This window comes from Vulpes vulpes, chromosome 3, assembly GCF_048418805.1.
Source record: "Vulpes vulpes isolate BD-2025 chromosome 3, VulVul3, whole genome shotgun sequence".
NCBI lineage: Eukaryota > Metazoa > Chordata > Mammalia > Carnivora > Canidae > Vulpes > Vulpes vulpes.
In genome coordinates, this window is record NC_132782.1 from 80,347,841 (window position 1) to 80,368,859 (window position 21,019).

Here is a 21,019-nt window from a genome sequence, read left to right on the forward strand (position 1 = left end):
ATTCTGTTAAAACTAACCATCGGGTTTTTTATTAATTTTCACTTCTAAAATTCCTATTTGTTGTTATGTAACATTTTATAGTTTCCTACTCCCTAGAGATTTTTAGGCCTAACATATTTATTTAAAAAAAAAAAAAAAAGGGGATCCCTGGGTGGCGCAGCGGTTTGGCGCCTGCCTTTGGCCCAGGGCGCGATCCTGTAGACCCGGGATCGAATCCCACGTCGGGCTCCCGGTGCATGGAGCCTGCTTCTCCCTCTGCCTGTGTCTCTGCCTCTCTCTCTATCTCTCTGTGACTATCATAAATAAATTAAAAAAAAAAAAATTTTAAAAAAAAAGATTAAAAAAAAAAAAAAAAGATTTTAGGGTATCTGGGTGGCTCAGTCAGTTAAGCATCTGCCTTTGGCTCAGGTCGTGATCCTGGAGTCCCAGATGGAGGCCCATGTCAGGTTCCCTGCTTAGCAGGGAGCTTGCTTCTCTCTCTCCATCTGCCCTTCATCCTACCTGTGCTCTCTCTCTCTCTCTCTCTCTCTCTCATTCTTTCTCAAATAAATAAATAAAATCTTTTTTTAAAAAATAAAGATTTTATTTATTTATTGGAGGCAGGTAGGGGAAGAGAGAGGGGTAGACATAAAGGGTGAAACTTAAGTAGACTCCACATTGAGCATGGAGCCCAACATGGGAATTGTTCTCACAACCAACTAAACCACACATGCACCCGAAGTCTGACCTATTTCTAAAGTATAACAGAGGTAGTTGTTTTACAGTCTCTGGCAACTCAAAAAAGTCTTAGCAGATGTATTTCTGTTGTTTCTTGCTCATATTCATGGTACTTGTTCCCAGGTATGCCTGATTATCTTTTACACTGTGCTGCTCACTTTACATTAAAAAATTATTAAAAGAAATTAATTTGGGATGCTTGGGTGGCTCAGCAGTTGAGCATCTATCTGCCTTCAGCTCAGGGTGTGATCCCGGAGTCCCAGATGGCATGATCCAGGGGTCCTGGGAATGAGTCCCACATCTGGCTCCCTGCAGGGAGCCTGCTTCTCCATCTGCCTATGTCTCTGTCTTTCTCTCTCCATGTCTCTCATGAATAAATGGAATCTTACAAAAAAATAAAATAAATCAATTTAAATGTGAAGCCTAGGATAAGGTAGGTTCCCTCCAGGTGTCTGGGAACACTACCTGCCTGGGTTTACCATAAATCAAGTTCAAGGTTTCAGGCTGCTTGGGCCACCCAGATGTTAACCCAGACCACAAACGGGGATGCAGGCTGGCTTACTTATCAATCACCCTCATCCAATTTGGGGTCTCATCTTACTGGGGGGGGGGTGTCTCCTATTTGACCCCTGACTTTTGTGGAGGCTTTGGGCTTCAATTTCTGAGCCTCTCATCCTGTGAGGTGGTACAACTGGTAGACACCTTCAGGACAAAAGTGATTTTCACTTCTATTACCTGAGTTCTCACTTCCTTTTTCCTTTTTATTTTTTTTAAGGTTTTACCTATTCATGAGAGACACAGAGAGAAAGAGAGAGAGAGGCAGAGACACAAGCAGAAGAAGCAGGCTCCATGCAGGGAGCCTGACATGGGACTCGATCCCGGGTCTCCAGGATCACACCCTGAGCTAAAGGCGGTGCTAAACCGCTGAGCCACCCAGACTGCCCATATCTTATAATACTCTTTATTCCGAAGAATAATTTATGAATTTGCCAGAACTATCTTTTTTTTAAATTTTATTTTACTTATTCATGAGAGGCACAGGCAGAGGGAGAAGCAGGCTCCCTGCAGGGAGCCAGATGTGGGACTCATTCCCAGGACCCCTGGATCATGCCCTGAGCCAAAGGCAGACGCTCAATCACTAAGCCACCCAGGTGCCCAACCAGAACTAAGTATCTTAGACTGTAAGGTTACAAATTCCTATTTCAAACCACCCCAAGAAAGGGATTTTACTGTCTTAATTATTTAGCTTAAAGGTTGCACTGGCTCCACATACAGCTAGATCCAGAAACACAAGACATGTCATTAGAGTTCTCTCTACTCTGATAGTCCTTACTTCTTGAGCAGATGGGTTTCTTCCCTAAGACAGAGATGACGGCCACATGTATCTTTAAGCTTACCACACACCTGTACTGTGATGCCAGAGGCAACAGACTATCCTATCTTCCCACTACCGGGTACACATTAGTTCTGGGGGTTTGTGCCATGAACCTGGTCTAATTACAGTGGCTAGGCAAAACAAGATTATCTGGAATTCACTCTGATTGGCAGTGAACTAGAACTACATAGAATAGGAAGGTAGGCAGTTATTCAGAAGGCAAAGCAGGGGCACGCCTGACCAGCTCAGTTCGTAGAGCATGGACACCTGATCTCAGGGCTCTGAGTTCAAGCCCCATGCTGGGCATGAAGCCTACTAAAAAGAAAGCAAAGCTGGACACTGCTATCAGGAGAAAAGCATGCCTGGCACACAAAAATTAGCAGCAATCCTTTTTTTTAAATTTTTTTTTTATTTTTATTTATGATAGTCACACAGAGAGAGAGAGAGGCAGAGACATAGGCAGAGGGAGAAGCAGGCTCCATGCACCAGGAGCCCGACGTGGGATTTGATCCCGGGTCTCCAGGATCGCACCCTGGGCCAAAGGCGGACGCCAAACCGCTGTGCCACCCAGGGATCCCTAGCAGCAATCTTAGTCTGCTATATCTTCTTTCCCATTTTTTCAATATCCTCAATTTGCCCATTCTGAATGTTTTCTGACTTCATCCTGTGTTTCCCTGATTTGATTTTCATTCTCCTTTATGAGTTTCAAAGATGACCTTCATTGGACTGTTGCTGTTGCATCCATCTCTCATCTTCATCAGCTACTGTTTAATGGATGCGATGTTTTTTTTTATCTATCTGAAACCAGACTCCAGACATTCTTTACAACCTTCTTGTGTTTCTTGCTGGAGATCCATTTCAAGGATTAGGTTTATTTGTGTTCTTACTGCTCTGATCTGTTCTAACCTCAAAAAAGCCGGTAATTAATTCCATATAAATTTTCATTTGACCATACTTCTCCTTTTAATTTAATTGATCCTTGCTGTTAATGCTCAACAGCAAAATAACAAAACATATTTTAGAGCGAGTCAGAGACCTCATGAACATTTTCATGCATGCCATTATCACTCTAAAAACAACAAAAACAACAAAACCCACTGAGGTTCTTAATATTTTTTATTATGATGATCTCTAAAATATTACTGAATTTTCAGTACTTCTGTTTCTAAGTTAAGCTTCGGATCAGACTGCTAAGTGAGGAAGGCACTATATTGTTATGATCCTGCCTTTACATTCTTACCCTATTTCTTTTTGGTATTTATATTGTTAATTTCAATAAGCATCTTCCCATTTCAGTCTTACAACATATAAGATTTTTCCTTAGATCAAGGGAAAAAAAGTAAGATATTTTTAGTGCAACCTCTTTGCTCCATTATGTTTTATAAATGAGAAGCCCAACCCAGAAAGATTAGCTGTCTTGCTAAGGTCATAAAGAGAGTTAATTTTATAACAAGTGACTAGACTCCATATCTCCAAATTCTAACTGACCTCTTTCATGCACAATAATATTCAAAGAAAAGCAGGTTAAATAAAAAGAAACCCAAGATAAATAATTACACAGTGATTAAAGCTGTAATACTAGGCAATCTTTATGATGCAGTAAATTAACTGCCACCCACTGTAAACAAACTAAAGCAAAACGATAGTATCCTTTTTGTCCATAAAGCACAGATTACAGTAGACATTGAGGAATACTTTATATATCAATCAGTCACATTCTATGAAGAAAATAAAAGATTTGATTCAAAGAAAAAATATTAATGAGTTATAGGCCCAGTATCTATGTGAACACGTAATTTCTGTCACTGAACGCTGCTGACAGGAAATCAGGAGTCATATCTTCTCTTAACAGCAAAGAACAGCCCTCAGAGTTGAGTTTAAACAACAGTTTAACTTAGTAAAATTTTAGTAAAATCCAAAACCCAGGACCCACTGCTCAACCAGGAGGAAAAGGAGTTAAATTGTGAGCAGCACCAGGCCCATTATTTTATTCTATTCTCAAAAACTTTCTTTGCACAATTTTCTACAGACTGCTAAAGTTATCTCCACTATATTTACTTATACTAGGCAATTAAGATCTACCTTGGGCAGCCGGGTGGCTCAGCGGTTTAGCGCCTGCCTTCTGCCCAGGGCGTGATCCTGGAGACCCGGATGGATCGAGTCCCACGTCAGGCTCCTTGCATAGAGCCTGCTTCTCTCTCTGCCTGTGTCTCTGCCTCTCTCTCTCTCTCTCTCTCTCTCTGTCTCTCATGAATAAATAAATAAAATCTTTTTTTTTTTTAGTAAAATCTTAAAAAAAAAAAAAAAGATCTACCTTGCACAGTTACTTAGGTAATGTGAAATAAACTTCAAGACTGCAGAAATCATTAACTTTCCTAACTCAATGTTTTGTACAAGAGCCGTAACACCACTAAACCCCAGCCAGATACCTGGATCGATTAAAACCAAGAAAATATTCAAAAGTTCCTAAAACATCTATCACTAGGATATTGTCTATGGAAGACTACACATAGTATTTAGGACAGGTAAAGGTATTCGATTCTGTAATAATTCAACAGGCTTAAGAGGTAAAAATAAACAAAAAGATACTTTTACCAGGACAATCTTTCATCCAAACTTCTTCAGTTCCGACGTCTACTCCCAAAATTCCAGTGAGGGGTACCTGACTGGCTGAGTAGGAGATCATGCAACTCTTAATTTTAGGGTTGTGAGTTCGAGCCCCATGTTGGGTGTACAACCTACTTAAAGTTTAAAAAAGAAATACATCTTTTAAAAATGCACTGTAACTTTCCTGTATTATGAATGGCCTTTCCTGGGCCAGTATTTTAAGATCCCTTTCTTGGTTTTACAGTATTAGTTCCAGTTGTCTTCATTCTATGAGATCTAGTCTCTGGTTATCATTTATGTGTGAGGTAAAACTCAAGTTTACCAACTCATTTTATTAAGAAACCCTAAGTGTCAAGTTTTGACAAAATTAATGACAAAAGGCATCATTATCATCTGAAGTATATAAATAAACAGAAACATCTTCAGTGAGAAGTATAAAATAATTTCAAGTATCACTTAATTCTAAGGAAAATGTAAAACGGCACCTCAGGCTTTTAAATATAAATTATAATTTATAAAATAAATTTTCTCAAAATGATAAATATGAATAGAAACAGAAAAGTTAAAATTCATCATCTAAGATATTACACTTTTTGTCCTAACAGGGTGCCTAAAATAAATGGAAAAGAATCAAATAGTTCAATTAGCTGATTTTATCCTAAACAAGATTCAGTCCCATTAAAATTAATTTAGGTCATCATATAATACTATCTTCTGGGGGCACCTGGGTGGCTTAGTGATTGAGCATCTGCCTTTGGCTCAGGTCATGATCCCCAGGTCCTGGGATCAAGTCCCACATCAGGCTCCCTGTAGGGAGCCTGCTTCTCCCTCTGCCTGTGTCTCTGCCTCTCTGTGTCTCTAATGAATAAATAAATAAAATCTTTAAAAAATATACTATATTCTGACAATCTTCTAAGCTCCCTAAATCTTTCTATCTCTGAAATTGATGGTATTTAAATACCTCTATGTTCTACATGTAATTACAAGTAGTAAAAGCTAAAGAATCTGTTTTTCAGGAGAGGAAACATTCATCCCCTAAAACATCAGTTTACGTTTACTATAATCAGTTCAGACTGCAAACACAGAATTTGTAAGGGTCTTAAATTTCTTTCAACATGCTATGTTGTTCTAATTATGTCTACTTAGTAGCTTCTACAGAAGACCTTTTTAAGGTAATTCGCTGGCCCTATTAATTTGTCTTCCGAAGGATACCAAAGAAATGAACTTGATTGGATTTTTAAAAGATTTTATTTATTTATTCCACAGAGAGAGAGAGAGAGAAAACAAGCAGGGGAGCAGCAGGCAGAGGGAGAGGGAGAAGCAAGGCTCCTCACAGAGCAGGGACCCCAATGTGGGGTTCGATCCCGGGACCCTGGGATCATGACCTGAGCTGAAGGTAGCTGCTTAACCAACTGAGCCACCCAGGCATTACCGAAGTGGGGCATCTGCCTGACACATTTTACAAAGCAGAACTTTTTTTCTTTTTAACGGGAGAACAATTCATAACTTGGAAAAACAAGGTAAACTGCTCAAGATTGCAGAATTCTAAAGTAGAATCTAACAGAGATCTGACTACTCTGAATTCTTGATGTTCTCTCAAACCACATCATATACTGTAAAATTTAATCTGACTATTGCTTCCCAAATTCCAGTATTCACAATATTTAAATTCCAGAAAAACACTTAGTATTCAGAGACTTAAATAACAACTGTAACAGGATTTTTAGGTCCATGCGCAAACTTCATTCTAAAAAATAAAAAAAACCCACCCTCAAGAAAAAAACAAATTCCTCAATTCAAAGAGATAGTTTTCATTATCCCCAAAGTATTGCCACACAAAATGCTAATTAACGAAGTAAAGCATGGCACACACCAAGTGACAGAAGTTAACACTAGTCAGGGGACAAACAGACCTCACATCCCACCCATCAGAATGTACTGAGAACACCGTGATATTCCTGCCTAAATACATTGGACAAACCAAACTTGAAGGACATTCTGTCAAATTACTACCGCGTAATCTTCGAAAAGGTAATGGCATAGAATTCAAAGGCTAAGGAACTGTTGTAAAGTGAGGGACAAGACAACTGGGTGAAAATGTGATCCTGGATCAGATACACCCTTTTGTTATAAAGTGACATCTGCCAAAACCTGAATGGGGTTTCTGGGTGAAGGGTATATGGAAAAATTTTGTTTGCTGATCTTGTACCTATTTTGTCAGTTTAAGAGAATCCCAAGTAATTTTTAAACCACTAAGTACATATATGCTAATAAGCTAATCACCATTTTTCTATTTTTGCGTTATTTCATGGGTGTTTAAGTCCTGCCTCTATTAGCTAAATAAAACTGGGAATGGGCTATTTTTCTCTCCTCTTGCATTTAAAGGAGGAAGTAACTAGAAATCCCTGAAGGTCAATACCCCCAGACATATTACACTTCAAAGGTTATCAAACTTCTCTACAGACTACACATCAAAGGTAAACTGGGGGTTTTTAAATTTGGACAGTATTTACCATTGACTGTGTGTCTATTCACTAAGGGTGGCAGGGGAGATGCGCTCACCCCAGCACCAAGACAGCACCTGGCACACATTAAGCACTCTCGACACTTGTGCTGAATTCAACAATGAATCCTAGGTTCCTGGCTGATGTTTTCCCCCCAAAACTAGAACTTAGTCACAATGAAGGCTGTCAAATAGCAGATCTCTAGCTAGAACGCTTATGTCAGAAAGTGTATTCAATAATTTGATCCCAGGTAAGTTCACATAATTTTCAACCTTGTAGCTATCTTGTTTATAAACAGTTCAGTGAAATTATGAGTTTATCATTACCTATACTTTGAACATTAATATCAGAACTGGAAATTAGTATAATGTGATAATTAAGAGCATGGTCTCTGAGTCTCACTGCTTAGGTTGATGGCGCCTGCCTACTTTGGGACACTGGATTGCTGTGAAGATTAAAAGTATCCTAAAGTAAGCAGTGCCTAGAACAGTAAATGCTTTTATAAAAAGCACTCAAAAAATGTTACTAGTTACTGGTATTCTTGCCCAATTCTCTTTAAGGTATCCCAAGTTTCCACACATCCTCCAACAGAGTTTGCTACATTGTTTAAGATTTTATTTTTAAAAGTAATCTCTACACCCAATATGGGTCGATTTACAACCAGAGATCAAGAGTCCCAAGCTCCAAGGACTAAGCCAGCCAGGCATTCTGAGCTTGCTACTTTTTAAATGAACAACTTGCAAACACAGGACTGGCTTAATATTAGTCCTAATGGATCAAATCTGTCCCTGTCGGGCAGCCCCAGCGGCCCAGCGGTTTAGCGCTGCCTGCAGCCCAGGGTGTGATTCTGGAGACCCGGGATCGAGTCCCATATCGGGTTCCCTGCATGATGGAGCCTGCTTCTCCCTCTGCCTGTGTCTCTGCCTCTGTCTGTGTGTGTGTGTGTGTCTCTATGAATAAATAAATAAAATCTTAAAAAAAAAAAAAATCTGGGATCCCTGGGTGGCGCAGCGGTTTGGCGCCTGCCTTTGGCCCAGGGCGCGATCCTGGAGACCCGGGATCGAATCCCACGTCGGGCTCCCGGTGCATGGAGCCTGCTTCTCCCTCTGCCTGTGCCTCTGCCTGTGTCTCTGCCTCTCTCTCTGTGTGTGTGTGACTATCATAAATAAATAAAAATTTAAAAAAAAAAAAAATCTGTCCCTATCGCATCCTCAAGAGCCTTCTTTTACAAAAAAAGCCCTTTCAATGCATTGTGCTCCTCCACGTGCTCATCTCTAAAGTAAGCATCCCCAGTATGTCCTGTGCTTTCCCTGTAACATCCTTTGTTACAGGGATTAGTAAATTACACTTTACTACACCATCCTCAAAATGTTCAAGTTTGTCCCAAACTTGGAATTTGGGAATTGGACATAACATCTCAGATAAGATCAGTTCACCAGACACTACACTTGGACCTGTAACTCCCAGAATTTAATTATTCCTTGCCTATTATCACAGACGGATATTTTAATTCACGTTTGTAAGAGCCAATCTCCACAGGATTAATTTTCCAAAGGGAAGAAAATTAGGTTAGTGCTTCACTCAGTGGTTCCATTTCACAAACACTTCATAATAGAATATAAAGTACCACTAAAGTATCACAACTTATATTAGTATAGTAACATATATCTAACATATATAACTTCATTAGACAAAGCCAAAGAGCCCATTTTAGTTCACTTAACTTTCATTAATTTTTAGAAATTATATCTAATGGCAAATACTTAGAAATAAAATTAGAAGTCTGGGGATCCCTAGGTGGCTCAGGGGTTTAGCGCCTGCCTTCGGCCCAGAGCGTGATCCTGGAGTCCCGGGATCGAGTCCCATGTCAGGCTCTCATGAATAAATAAATAAAATCTTAAAAAAATAAAAACTAAATTAAAATTTTAAAAAAGAAATAAAATTAGAAATCCCTAAAATGAACCTTTGCTCAAGAAGGTCTGCCCAGGGGATCCCTGGGTGGCACAGCAGTGCAGCGCCTGCCTTTGGCCCAGGGCGCGATCCTGGAGACCCGGGATCAAATCCCACATCGGGCTCCTGGTGCATGGAGCCTGCTTCTCCCTCTGGCTATGTCTCTGCCTCTCTCTCTTTCTCTCTCTGTGACTATCATAAATAAATAAAAATTAAAAAAAAAAAAGGTCTGCCCAATTGATGGATCTTAAGTTCAGTCCTGAGCCTCACAAGTAGCCTAAACAAATGTCCTTGAAAAACAAACGAAAAACAAAACAAAACCCTTATCAGCTATTCAGGAGGACTGGCAACTTTTCTTGGCACTACAGTTTAAAAGAAAATGCAAATGTATAAATTATCCTTTTAAATTGATAGTCAAAAAAAGTTTTTTTTAATTTTTTAAATAAATAAATAAATAAATTGATAGTCTAGGGATGCCTGGGTGGCTCAGTGGCTGAGTGTTGTCGGCCTTTGGCACAGGGCATGATCCAGGGTCCAGGATGGAGTCCCACATCGGGCTCCCTGCGAGGAGCCTACTTCTCCCTCTGCCTGTGTCTCGGCCTCTCTCTCTGTGTCTCTCATGAATAAACAAATAAAAGCTTGAAAATAAATAAATAAATTGACAGTTCAGATCTTTAAAAAGCAGCAGCTTGCTCTGCCAATATACCAAGAAAGTATCCCTTTGACCTTATTACAAATTTAAAAATTATTTAGTACTGGAAAAGCTGGATTACTTGTTCTTTTCCTAATTTGTATGAATGAGGAGAAGAAATGAAAATCAAGTAACTATGATCTACAAAGTCCCATCTTTATTTTTTCTTAATGCACTGTTCATAGATGGCAGGCAACAAAGCAAAGCTACCATGAATGCCAATTCTGCAATCAGACCAAAGTTCTGAATTCAAATTCTATCTCAAGTATTAGATATGACTGACCTTGGAAATCTCAAACCCGAAACTTACTACTCCGGAAAATGATGATAATATGCATACTTAGCTCACAAAGTTATCAAAATCTAAGTTAAGTCCCTGCCAGTGTTTCACATAAACATTCAGTAAATGAACCATTTAAAATTTCATTAAATATTTTTTTTAGATTTTATTTGAGGGATGCCTGGGTGGCTCAGCAGTTGAGCACCTGCCTTCCGCCCAGGGCATGATCCTGGAGTCCCGGGATCAAATCCCGCATCTGGCTCCCTGCATGGAGCCTGCTTCTCCCTCTGCCTGTGTCTCTGCTTCTCTCTGTGTCTCTCATGAATAAACAGCCTGCGTCTCCCTCTGCCTGTGTCTCTGCCTCTCTCTGTGTCTCATGAATAAATAAATAAAATCTCAGGATGCCTGGGTGGCTCCGCGGTTGAGCGTCTGCCTTTGGCTTAGAATATGATCCCAGATTTCCAGGTTGAAGTCCCATATAAGGCTCCCCTCAGGGAACCTGCTTCTCCCTCTGCCTGTGTCTCTGCCTCTCTCTCTCTCTGTGTGTGTCTCTATGAATAAAATCTTAAAAAAAAATTAGATTTAGCTTCTACATAATTTAAAAAAAAAAAATGGTGAAAATAGGGCATCTAGCCAGCACATGACTGATCTCCAGGTCATGAGTTTGAGACCCACGTTGAGCATGGGACCTACTTAAAAAATTTTTTTTATAATTTAAAAATGGCTAAAAGGATTACTAATATGATTTTTTGTCATATCTTTATTGTAAATATCATGTAGCTGTTATAGTAATTAACAATATACTAAAAATAAGTAAACAATATAAATGAAAAATGGTCAAGTTCTGTGGCATGTATTTTTTTTTTTTAAGATTTTATTTATCTAAAAAAAAAAAAAAAAAGATTTTATTTATCTATTCATGAGAGACAGAGAGACAGAGAGAAACAGAGACAGAGGCAGAGGAAGAAGCAGGCTCCATGCGGGAAGCCCGACTGAATCAGGACTGAATCCTGAGTCTCCAGGATCACGCCCTGGGCTGAAGGCGGCGCTAAACCACTAAGCCACTGGGGGCTGCCCTGTGGCATGTATATTTTATCACAACTTTTTTTTTTTAACCCTATGAGGAACCACTTGAAAAAAGAGGTGTTCGTGGTGGAAATGGCAGACACTAATTTACCTTTTTTTTTTTTTTTTTAAGATTTATTTATCTATTCATGAGAGAAACAGAAAGAGGCAGAGACAGAGGCAGAGGGAGAAGGCTCCCTGCCGGGAGCCTGATGGCAGGGAGCCTGATGGGGGACTCCAAGCCGGGTCCCAGGATCACACCCTAAGCCGAAGGCAGACAGACATTCAACCGCAGAGCCACCCAGGTGTCCCCACAAATCTATTCTTTACAAAGGGGACAAATGCATTTTATATGGGTTTTCTACACACTATTGGGAGATTTATTCAGATCCATCCAAATTCTTCTCCAAAAAAAGCATTAAAAAGAAAAACAATGACCCAGCAATTCCACTCAAGTATATACACAAAAGATCTGAAAATAGGCTTCAAAATACACTGGTGAACCAATGTCCATAGCTGCATATCCATAATAGCCAAAAGGCAGAAAGCATCTGAATGTCCACAACAGATGAAAGTACAAATAAAATGTGGTAATTATATAATGGAACATTATTCAGCCATAAAGAGAAATGAAGTTTTGACACAGCCACAACATAGAGCCTTGAAATCAAAATGCTAAGTGAAATAAACCAGACGTGAAATGACAAGCACTGTATGATTCCATTTAAAAGAGATATCTAAAATAGGCAAGGGGCACCTGGCTGGCTGAGTCAGTAAAGTGACCCTCACCTTGGGCTGGTGAGTTCAAGCCCCACGTTGGGCAATGAGCGTACTTAAAAATGATAGATAGATGGATAAACAATAAAATAGGCAAATTCATAAAGGCATAGAGTGTATTAGAGTTACCAGAGACTGGAGGAAAAGAGAAATGATGAGTTATTGCTTACTGGGTACAGAGTTTCTATTTGGGGTGATAAAGATTTTAGAAATGGTGATGACTATACAACATTTTGAATGTACTTAATGCCATTAAATTTTTAAAAATGCTTAAAAAGAAAAGCCTAAAAATGCTTAAAGTGACAAGTGCCTGGGTGGCTCAGCTCAGTTGGTTAAGCATCTGCCTTCAGCTTAGGTAATGATCCCAGGGGTCCCAAGATCAAGCCCAGGATCCAGCAGGGAGTCTGCTTCTCCCTCTCCTTCTGCCCCTTACCCTTCCTTGTGAGCACATGCGTTCTCTCTCTCTCTCTCTCTCTCTCTCTCTCATACACACACACAAATAAATAAAATCTAAAAAAAAAAAAAAAGTTAAAGTGGCAGAAACAACGAACAAACGAACCAACAGGAGGGAGAAGTGAAGCTAACGGATTTCCTGATAACTGTTCAGCCAATTTTCACACTCATTCCAGAACTCAGGTCAATTTCTACTTCCTCACTTATAGAGTGGGCATAATACATGCTTGCCATCCTTCTTTGAGAAAATATCGATGAAATAATGTAACTGAAGTGTTTGGCGGCTGGCCACAATAAGATAGCCAAGCTTTTCTTACCTCCTTTAATTGCCCTGTAAAAGCCAGGAAATTATGACTATCTTTCAACTCCTTTACTAGTTTCTATCTCAAACACATCAACACCACCAGTAGAGAAAGAGGTCACTATTTCAAAACTTGTGAGGGCTGAAGAGAGAAAATAGGTGCAGTGAATCTGTGTTGAGTAAGCAGTTCCAGAAGGCTATTTTTCTTTCTTTCTTTTTTTTAAAGATTTTATTTATTTATGAGAGACAGAGAGAGAGAGAGGCAGAGACACAGGCAGAGGGAGAAGCAGGCTCCATGCAGGGAGCCCCATGCGGGACTCGATCCCAGGACTCCAGGATCACGCCCTGGGCGGAAGGTGGGCTCTAAACCGCTTGAGCCACCCAGGAATCCCCAGAAATTTTCAATTATAAATCCACTATTCAGAGGTAGACATGTTTCATCTCCATTACACAAATTTACAGATTTTTTTTAAACTTTTTTTTTAAGACCTTATTTATTTATTCATGAGAGACACAGAGAGAGGCAGAGACACAGGCAGAGGGAGAAGCAGGCTCCCTGCAGGGAGCCCGATGCGTGACGTGATCCCGGGGCCTTGGGATTAGGACCCGAGCGGAAGACAGACGCTTAACCCCTGAGCCGCCCAGGTGTCCCTCCAAATTCATAGATTCTAGGCTCGTTTGAAGCAGACACCCTAATAAAGCCAAACTCTTCACTATTCTATTTGTAGAATTATACTATAATGTAATCCGATACAAGCACTTTTTTTTTTTTTTTAAAGATTTTATTTATTTATTGAGACAGAGAGAGAGCGAGGCAGAGACACAGGCACAGGGAAAAGCAGGCTCCACGCAGGGAGCCTGACGGGGGACTCGGTCCAGGGTCTCAGGGATCACGCCCCGGGCTGCAGGCGGCGCTGAACCGCTGCGCCACCGGGGCTGCCCCTGATACAAGCACTTTAAGGGCGGAGGGCGGAGGGCGGGGGGGGGGGGGGGGGGGGAGACCTTATTTCCTTTGCCCTTCTACAAGAAACAATTTTAACAGTCACAAGGGAAAAAAATCGCAAGAAGTCCTTGACTTTCCAGAGTTTTTATACTCTTTAGTTTGGGGAGATTAACCTTGTAGCCAGTATTACTGGGACATTTTTATTTCCTTAGAAAATTCAATTTCTCAAAAGTATCCAACACAGTATTTTTATGGCTAATATTTATTGAATGCTCATTGTTTGCTAGATACCATCCCAAGCACTTTCACTCATTCAACCTTCACAACAACCTATAAGAGAAACAGGTTCTCTCATCGTCATTCCTATTTTTTAAAATAGGGAAAATGAGGCACAAAGAGGTGAAGTGAATTACTCAAGGTAACAACCAGAACTAACACAAGCCAGGATTCTGAATCCAGGCAGTCTGATTTCAGAACCTGTGTTTGTTAGTGCCACACTAAGCCATATTTGTCTCTCACAATTATAAATTCATTTTGCCTCTTGCGTTACGTTTTAAATGAGCTAATTTTTGGGATGCCTGGGTGGCTCAGCAGTTGAGTATCTGCTCATGGCATGATCTCAGGGTCCCAGGATCACCCAGGATCAAGGCTGCGTGGGGCTCCCCTCAGGGAGCCTACTCCCTCGGCCTATGTCTCAGCCTCTGTGTCTCATGAATAAATAAAATCTTTTTTAAAAAATAAACTAATTCTTTAAAAATCTTCTATTGTGGGACGCCTGGGTGGCTCAGCGGTTGAGCACCTGCCTTCCGCCCAGGGGGTGATCCTGCAGTGCCAGGATCAAGTCCCACATCGGGCTCCTTGCGTGGAGCCTGCTTCTCCCTCTGCCTGTGTCTCTGCCTCTCTGTATGTGTGTGTGTCTCTGATGAAAAAATAAATAAAATCTTAAAAAAAAAAAAAAATCTTCTATCGTTTTCTTAGGGTTTTAAGATTTTATTTGAGAGAACACAAACTGGGGGGAGGGGGAGCAGAGGGGATGGGAGAGAGAGAATCTGCAAGCTGACTCCATGCTGAGCCCCAAGTGGGGCTTCATCTCCAGGACCCTGACCTGAGCCAGAACCAAGAGACAGATGCTCAACTCGTGCCCCCCAAAGTCCTCTATAGTTTGCAATCAAGTTATCACCAAGGAATAATGAGTCAATTCTCCCATCAATTCTGAAAATCCCTGGTTATCTTGAACTTTCTCTTACTTTCCTGCTAGGCCAAAGTGGAAAAAGCAGAGGAATAAGTGCCAGAAAGAAAACAAAAACAAGCCAGGGTACGATGACAAGGACTGCAGAAACAAAGAGAAAAAAAGAAAACAAAAACAGGAAAACTGCAGTGGTGAGAGTTTGAACAAAGCACAGGCAAGAGAGAAGAGAATGGTAAGGGACAAAAGAATGGAAAATGAGTATCAAGATATTACCTTCAGGGCTTGCAATGATTTATCCACATCATTTTTCCACTGCACATACATCCTTTAAATACTAATTCTCAATTCTATTCCCCAGGCAGAGGGTCTCAGACAACACTCTCAACAACTGAAATGTTCTGCATGTTGCTATGTTGCTATTTTAACTGCCCTCATTACAAGGAATCTCAACTCCACAATTATAACCAATGGATCAACTGCATTTCTAACTTTCACTTAGTAACAATGAATAAGCTTCACTCAAATGAATGTATACAATTTGAAGAAAATACTACCAGTGATCATTAGATACTGATAAAATTTTTGTCAATTACCTTTCAGGTTAATTGCCTCTAACATATTTCTACAAAGTGAAATAAATACCGTTCTCAGAGTCTTACTTCTCAACTCTTTTTTTTTAAGTTTTTTCCCTTAGACATACATAAAAATCACTTGATCAGCATCTGTTTAAGCCAGTGGTCAAAACAATCTCATGTGAATTACACCACAGCAGTTATGAAGTGAATTGCAATATTTTTTAAAAACTCATGTGTTTTTTTCTTTTTTCTTTCTTTCTTTTTTTTTTTTATTCATTTGAAAGAGAGCAAGGGGAAGGGCAGAGGGAGAGGGAGAGGGAGAGGGAGAGGGAGAGGGAGAGGGAGAGGGAGAAGCAGACCCCCCCCCCCCACTGAGCAGGGAGCCCCACGTAAGGTTCAATCCCAAAATGCTGTGATCAAGACCTGAGTCAAAGGCAGGCGCTTAACCAACAATGCCACCCAGAAGCCCCCCAAAATCTCATCTTTTTTAAGATTTTTTTTTTTTTTAATTCATGAGATACACACACACACAGAGAGAGAGAGAGAGAGAGGGAAAGCAGAGACACGGGCAGAGGGAGAAGCAGGCTCCATACAGGGAGCCTGACATGGGACTCGATCCCGGGTCTCCAGGATCAGGCCCTGGGCTAAAGACGGTGCTAAACCACTGAGCCACCCGGGCTGCCCATCATCTTTTTATTTTTTAAGATTTTATTTTATTCATGAGAGAGGCAAAGACATAGGCAGAAGGAGAAGCAAGCTCCCTGCAGGGAGCCCGATGTGGGGCTCATTTCCAGGACCCTGGGATCACAACCTTAGCCAAAGGCAGACCTCAACCACTGAGCTACCCAGGTGCCCAAAAAACTCAAGTTTTTTTTTTTTTTTTAAAGAATTTATTTATTTATGCATGAGAGACATACAGAGAGAGAAGAGAGGCAGAGAAACAGGCAAAGTGAGAACAGGCTCCATGCAGGAAGCCTGATGTGGGACTCAATACCAAGTCTCCAGGATCAGGCCCTGGGTAGAAGGCAGCGCTAAACTGCTGAGCCACCGGGGCTGCCCAAAACTCAAGTTTTCAACAAAGAAAGAAACCCTGGCAGAACTGAATCAGGTGGAATGTAATGAATAAGCTAGCTACCAATACTAACGGGAAGCTTAAGTGTTGAGTAATTTCTGTGTCTTATTCACAGCTCCTTTCATGACAATCTGGAGAAGGGCACTTGTCTTTCATATTTTGTTTTGGAACACACAATCCATCTATGGATAATCAAAAATGACAGAACATAATGGTAAACCAACCCCATTCCTCCTACCTAATTTGAGTTACTTTCTCCAGGAGAAAATCTATTATAATAAATAAAAAACCTTTCTCAAGACTTGTACCCCAAGAAAAAGAACCTCAGAAACCTACATTTTAAGGGTAGTCTTTGTAACCATTCTTAATCTTTTTTTTTTTTTTTAATTTATTTTTTCGTGAAAGACACAGAGAGAGAGAGAAAGGCAGAGATCTAGGCAGAGGGAGAAGCAGGCTCCATGCAGGGAGCCTGACGCGGGACTCGATTCCGGGACTCCAGGATCATGCCCTGAGCCAAAAGCAGATGCTTAATTGCTGAGCCACTCAGGTGTCCCTGGAGCCATTCTTTTTTTTTTTTTTTTTCTTAATTTTTTTTTTATTAATTTATGATAGTCACACACAGAGACATAGGCAGAGGGAGAGGGAGAGGCTCCATGCACCGGGAGCCCGACGTGGGATTCGATCCCGGGTCTCCAGGATCACGCCCTGGGCCAAAGGCAGGCGCTAAACTGCTGCGCCACCCAGGGCTCCCACATTCTTAAAAGTAAACCAAATCAAAGGCTCCTGGCTGCTCATTCGGTGCAGCATGCAACTTCTGATCTCAGGGTCCTGAGTTCAAGCCTGAAGTCTACTTAAAAAAAAAAAAGAGGATCCCTGGGTGGCGCAGCGGTTTGGCGCCTGCCTTTGGCCCAGGGCGCGATCCTGGAGACCCGGGATCGAGTCCCACGTCAGGCTCCTGGTGCATGGAGCCTGCTTCTCCCTCTGCCTGTGTCTCTGCCTCTCTCTCTCTCTCTGTGTGACTATCATAAATAAATAAAAATTAAAAAACAAAAAAAAAAGAAAAGAAAAAAAGTAAACCAAATCACTGGAAGTGCCTGGGGCTTGGAAGGAGTGAGGGGGTGGAATCTGGGCCTGCAAGTGACCACCAGCTCCCTCATTTCAGCATCAAGCTGAGGCCCTATCAGCCCTCCCGGTTCCCAAACAAGACTGGTAGGGATGAGATGCTTCAGTCATCTCTAGGAGGAGATTGCCATAATGCCAGTGCCATAAATGAATTAAAAAATGATTGAGACTGAAAAAAAAAAAAAGGCAAGATTAGGTTTCTAATTTTATCCTGTACGTAAATCCGTGGCTCTTTTAAAACCTGAGACTTATTAAACTTTTAATTTCGTAATCATGGCTAACAAAAATGTTTAACTCCAATCAGCTTTCCACACAATCTACAATAAGCAGTCCGAATTATTTTTGGTTAAGTTCAAGTTTTAAAGTAATGGAAAGCTTTAAAGAAAATCTAGAATAAATTCCCTGCACTCACAGCTTAATTTTGCACCGCGCTGAAAGGCCCTCCGAGAGCCATCCTCCGAGCGGAACAACAGCCCGCTCCAACTAGTTAGAAATGCAAATAATGGGGCCCCACCCCAGACCTGCCGAATCGGAAAGTCTGGGGTTCTGGGGTGGGGCGGGGCGACTGAGTCTCAACAAGCCCTCCGGGGGTTGCCGACGCTCCCGAGTCTGAAAGCCACAGGCTGAGGGGTTAAGAGTCAGGCTGCCCAGGCTCAAATCTTGCAGTCAAGGTTGACTTGCTGAGTAATCAAGAATAAATTACTCAGCTTCTCTAGACTTGTTCCTCGTCTACGCAAGGGAATTGCGGGGTTGTTTTCAAGACTAAATAAGAAAACACGTTAGTGCTTAAGAGGGATGCCCGGCGCTTAGGAAACATCCAAACGTTCGGCTCTGTGCAAGGCCCTTCGCGGGTCTGTCCGCTGGGAGGGGAGACAAAGGCGGAAAAAGCTGACTCCCTACCCCTCCCACCCACTGACTGGGCGGACAAGAGTGCACAACAGTCCCCTCAGGGGAAAACAGACCCGCTCCTAGAAGGGACACACAAGCTGATCAGGCCGAGGGACGCCGGGGCGGCTCGGCGGCTGCGCTCGTCCGCCTCCCGCTCAGGCCCGGATTCCCGAGCCCCGGGGTCACGTCCCGGGATGGAGTCCAGCACCGGCTGCCCCGAGGAGGCCTGCTTCTCCCTCGGCCTCTCTGTGTCTCGTGAGTAAATAAAATCTTTAAAAGAAAGAAAAAAGAAACGACAAATTCTGACCAAACAATGCAAGAGACGGCCTTCGGCGATGGCACGGGAGCAAGAACGGAGTTCCAAAGCCCGAAGATAAGAAAAAGTCCAGGTCCAAAGGAGGCGGCCAAAGGACCGCGCCCGGCAGTCCGGCTCCGAGGCTGAAACTGACCAGTACGGCGACGGGGCAGTAAGCAAGATGCCCTTGGGCAGGCTCAGCCTCCTCCTCCTCCCGGCCCTCCGGGCACCCTCATTAGCAAACTAACTTCCCCTTCTGCTTCCTGAACGCCCAAGAGACGACTCTGCTGCCCTCTGGCCCCTCAAGCCAGGGTCGGCCACGGAGCTGAACGCAAAGAAGGGGGAAGCGTGCCCGGAGCCCCGCAGCCCCGGAGCCCCAGAGCCCCGCAGCCCCGCAGCCCCGCAGCCCCGGAGCCCCAGAGCCCCGCAGCCTCGCAGCCCCGCAGCCCCGGAGCCCCAGAGCCCCGCAGCCCCGCAGCCCCGCAGCCCCGCAGCCCCGGAGCCCCGCAGCCCCGCAGCCCCGCAGCCTCGCAGCCCCGCAGCCCCGCAGCCCCGGAGCCCCAGAGCCCCGCAGCCCCGCAGCCCCGCAGCCCCGCAGCCCCGCAGCCCCGGAGCCCCAGAGCCCCGCAGCCCCGCAGCCCCGCAGCCCCGCAGCCCCGCAGCCCCGGAGCCCCAGAGCCCCGCAGCCCCGCAGCCCCGCAGCCTCGCAGCCCCGCAGCCCCGCAGCCGGAGCGGGCGCTGCTCGAACCCAACGAGACGCCGGAACGCTCTCAGCCGCCTGCTACCGCAACACCACACTGAACAGGGGAAGGGGAAGAAGAAGAAGAAGGAAGAACTTCCTTTATTAAAAGGCAAAACTTGGATAAAGTGGAGGGAGCACAGGGAGGGGGGAAAGGGCGGTTGTTCCCCTTCGCCCCTCCTCGAATCCCCGTCTGGGTGCCTGCGGGATCCAGACGGCTTTCCATGGCCCGAAGGCCGAGGTTTTCCTTCCGGTCATTGTGTTTATTTCCCCCAAAGAGCAGGCCCCGCGGGGCCGGCTCGCCGGCCGGGCCGGGACAAAGCCCACTCCGGGCTCCACCTGGGCGCGGGCAGGGGCGGGGAGGGGCAGGGGCGGGGAGGAGCAGGGGCGGGGCGGGGCGGGGCGGCGCTCCGGGGCCCGCCGGCCGCAGTTACCAGGCAGCGCGGCGGCGCCGCCCCGGCCGCCCGCCGGCCAATCGCGCGCGTCTGCTGCCCGGGCGCACGAGCCCCGGAGACACCAGGCCGAGCGCGACCCCACGGCTCGGGCCTGGCACCGCGCGCGCACCCGCACCGCCCGAGCCGGCCAATCAGCGGCCGGGCATGCGCAGCCCGCAGGCTCGCTCGCGCGCGGGACTCACGCGTGAGCCCCCCCACGCAGCGCCGGCGCGCGCGCCCCTCCCCCCGCGCTCCCAGGCGCGCGCGTGCAACTGTCGTCCCCCGCGACCGCGTCTCCTCCCGCCCCACCCCCAACACGGCGGCCCGGGTACCCCAGGCCCCAGTCCGCGCGGGCCCCGGGGGGGCGCGTCTCAAAGAAGGGCCCCGCTCGCGATGGCAACCGGGGCGGGGGGCCGCGGGGGCGGCGACGGGGACTCACCCGAGTGCAGCCGCCTCCAGGCAGCGCCGGGGCTGGGGGAGCCGAAAGGAAGCGCGTGTGGGCCGAGCAAGAGCTGCGGCCGCGGCGGAGCAGCTCCGGGCTGGGGCGAGCGGGCGAGCGGGCAGGAGGTGAGAGGGCGAGGGGCCCGGGCGTCTTGGCCGAGCTCCTGTCACCGCCGCATGGCCGCCCCGGCAGGGCCTCGATCAGCGCCTAGATCCGATCACGGGGGACCGAGGGAGAGGCCGGGATCACCGCGGCAGGCGGGCGGCCTCAGCTAGAGAGCGCGTGCGGGGAAGCGGGGGGGCGATCGGTGGCCCCTTTTCTCTGCTCTCCGAGCTTCTCTCTCACCCTCCTCCTCCTCCTCTTTTTTTTTTTTTTTTTGTTCCTCGAAGGCGCGCTGCGCGTGCGCACCCGCAGCGCCGCCCAGCGGGAGTTGTAGTTTTGTGGTTCGTCCCCACCAACGCGACGGCGGGGGCGGCGGACTACGACTCCCAGGAAGCCCCGCGCCGGCGAGCCCCGAGCCCGAGGACGCGGCGAGCGCAGCGCCCGGCCCTCTCCGGCAAGGACTGTCAATGGAGGCGCGGGTGGTGGGAGCAAGAACAT

General features: G+C 44.8%; 1 protein-coding gene across 23 annotated transcripts in view; it reads right to left on the reverse strand.

Annotated features, from left to right (window-relative positions):
- GTF2I (general transcription factor IIi) overlaps positions 1-20,904 on the reverse strand; it is a 115,106-nt gene extending 94,202 nt beyond the window's left edge. For 8 of the 23 annotated variants that reach the window (XM_072752832.1, XM_072752826.1, XM_072752822.1 and 5 more), the window contains exon 1: positions 20,417-20,825. The gene's annotated coding sequence lies outside the window, so the exon portion shown is untranslated. Of the gene's footprint in view, positions 1-18,816; positions 18,954-19,052; positions 19,130-19,552; positions 19,668-20,416 lie in introns of those variants that run through there. The other 15 variants (XM_072752827.1, XM_072752829.1, XM_072752818.1 and 12 more) reach the window with 9 other exon arrangements.
- Positions 20,905-21,019: the final 115 nt, after the last annotated feature.